Here is a 2,471-nt window from a genome sequence, read left to right as displayed (position 1 = left end):
AGTTGCCGCTAGGAACTAATTCCTTTAAATAAAAAAACAAACATGGTTAGTGGCCCCAGAATCAATAATCCAGGTAGAATCATCATTCTCCACTAAACAGGTTTCCAATACAAGTAAATAATATTTAGCTTGTTTGACTTTCTTCTTTTAAGTATTTGAGATAGTTCCTTTTCCAATGACCACCTTGGTTGCAATGAAATAGATTTTCGTTTGTAGCCTTAATGGGTTTTCTACCCCTTTGAATAGGAACTACAGGATTAGCTTTCCCGTTTTCACCCATCTTCTTCTTCCACTTGTTGGTGCTGAGGGAAGAAGGTACAGACTTAGTTCTAAAGGTCGAATATTTATGGAACTTTTTAGAAGATAAAGCAACATTTGCTTCACCCTTCTGCTTCTTGCTTTTCATCAAGGATTGGAAGGTATGCAATTCATTAGCAGAGTAGTCAGGTTGTAGTCAATCCTGTTCAAAACAACATTGCTACGAAAATGAAGGAAACTTTCAAGTGAAGATTCCAATATAAAGCTAGCCTGATTGGCTTCATCGATGCTCGATCCATTCATCTCCGCCACGTTGAAGTGGACCATCATGTTGAGAACATATTCTCGAACAGATGCCTTTTCTTGCATATGGGCATTGAAAATGTGTTTTAGAGCGTCATGCTTGAGTTGTGCAGATAGTTGTCCGAACATTCTCCTCAGGTACTCCATTATCTCACGAGTTGTGAGCATGGACTCATGCATCTTGGCTAAGACTTCATTAAGATTTGCCAAGATATACACTCAGGTCTTTTCATTTGCCCATGTCCAACACTCATATGCTTCTCGAACATTTCGAGGAGCATTGGCAGCTGGAAAGGGAAGACGATCCTCCATTAGGACAAAGCGAAGATCATCCATGATCAATATTGTGTTGATTGTGTTAGCCATTGTAATTCTCTCCCGTTAACTTATTCGCGACGAGTAAACTTAAAGTAGTGGTAGCCATTGTAGCCACCTATTTTTATCCGATCTTCTTAAATGAATTTGAATTAACATGTAAATTTATATTTTTTGTAAGTGTTATTTTAATTTCATATACATGTTGATTTGTAGAGTTTTTGTGCTTTTTAGTTTGTTTAGAAAACTTAATTTAGCTAGTAAAAAAAAACAAAAAAAACAAAACAAAAGGAGTACATTTTTTAATTAAGAATTGGTTAACATAAGGCTCCAACCCATTTTGGGTTTAATCTATTTTTGTTAAAATGTGAAATTTTAAAATAAATCCAATGAAAAGAAAAAATACAATTGTGGTAATGTTTTGGGTTTTAACCCATCTTTCTCAACCAAAAAAAACTCCCGGAGTCCCCGTCACTAGCCTAGACACCATCCCAAAAGAAAAACGCATAGAAGAACAACAGCCCCATCCCCATCTTCATCAGCAAAAGCAGGTATAAAAGAAAAAGCGTTCTCTTCCTCTATCCTAACAAATCCTAAAAAAAAAAAAGAAAAAAAATGACAACATCGAGAAAGTCTAGTTTCGTTGGAGGTTGCACTTGGTAGGGCATTTATCGCAAGTAGCCGCACCTCATACAACGAACATCTGGAACCCAACCTTTAACTTTCTTCTTCTCTCTTAGATCTAAACAAATAGAGAGAAAGAAAAGATCATAAGAAAAAAAAAATTATTATTATTATTCTCTTTTCCCTTTTTTTTTTTTTTTTTTTTTGTCTATCTCGATATGCATTTAGTATAGATCTATTACTACTGCCTATTTTATCTTCATTTATTTTATTTTATTTTTTCTTTTCGTGTTTATTTCTTCCTTCATCACCTGTCTTCTTTTTAATTTTTTTTTAAAAAAAAAAAAAAAAAAACAAAGCTGTGTGTAAAAGAAGAGTAGAGAAAGACATACCTTGTAGGGAGGAAGAACACTTGTCTTTTGTGCTAAAAAAAATTCCTTAAACTAAAAGAAGTTAAAAAAAATGGCAGAGAAGAGTTGAAGAAGATGTGAGTTTAGAGAGGAAATTTAGAAGAAGAGAAAAATAGGAGAAAAGAGAAAAAGTTAAAAGTATGAGAAAAAGAAGTTGGGAAAATCAAAAGATTTAGGAGATTTTGATTAATTAATATTACTAATTTTTTTTTTTATTGTTGTTAAAAGGTTAAAAAGAAAAAGAAAAGGTGATGTGATGGTGGCAACCCATCACATCGAAAGCTTTTTTATTATTATTATTATTATTATTATTATTATTATTGTGTAAGGCTTTGGGTGGTTGATTTCCCAGCGTTAACTTCCTTTTTTTATTTAATATTTTGTCTCGTAGTGTTAATGATATATATATATATATATGAATTTTTTTTAAATAATGTTTTTTTAATAAATAATGACAAAAATAGAGTCGGGGGGAAATAATTTCAAAATTAGGTGTTTTGAGAAATTATAACAGATTTAGAGTAGTGAGATCGTGTACCCAATACACGATTTCCATGTGGC

General features: G+C 32.5%; 1 long non-coding RNA gene across 1 annotated transcript; it reads right to left on the bottom strand.

Annotated features, from left to right (window-relative positions):
* Positions 1–1,158: 1,158 nt before the first annotated feature.
* LOC150034129 (uncharacterized) lies at positions 1,159–2,075 on the bottom strand. Its single transcript, XR_016532335.1, has 2 exons — positions 1,893–2,075; positions 1,159–1,618 (listed from the first exon to the last, which is right to left on the bottom strand). It is a non-coding gene; the product is annotated as an uncharacterized LOC150034129 (long non-coding RNA).
* Between the last annotated feature and the right edge of the window lie 396 nt (positions 2,076–2,471).

This window comes from Benincasa hispida, chromosome 9 (assembly GCF_027475165.1).
Source record: "Benincasa hispida cultivar pf3 chromosome 9, pf3_genome.v1.1, whole genome shotgun sequence".
Lineage (NCBI taxonomy): Eukaryota > Viridiplantae > Streptophyta > Magnoliopsida > Cucurbitales > Cucurbitaceae > Benincasa > Benincasa hispida.
This window is presented reverse-complemented; position numbering and strand designations above follow the sequence as displayed.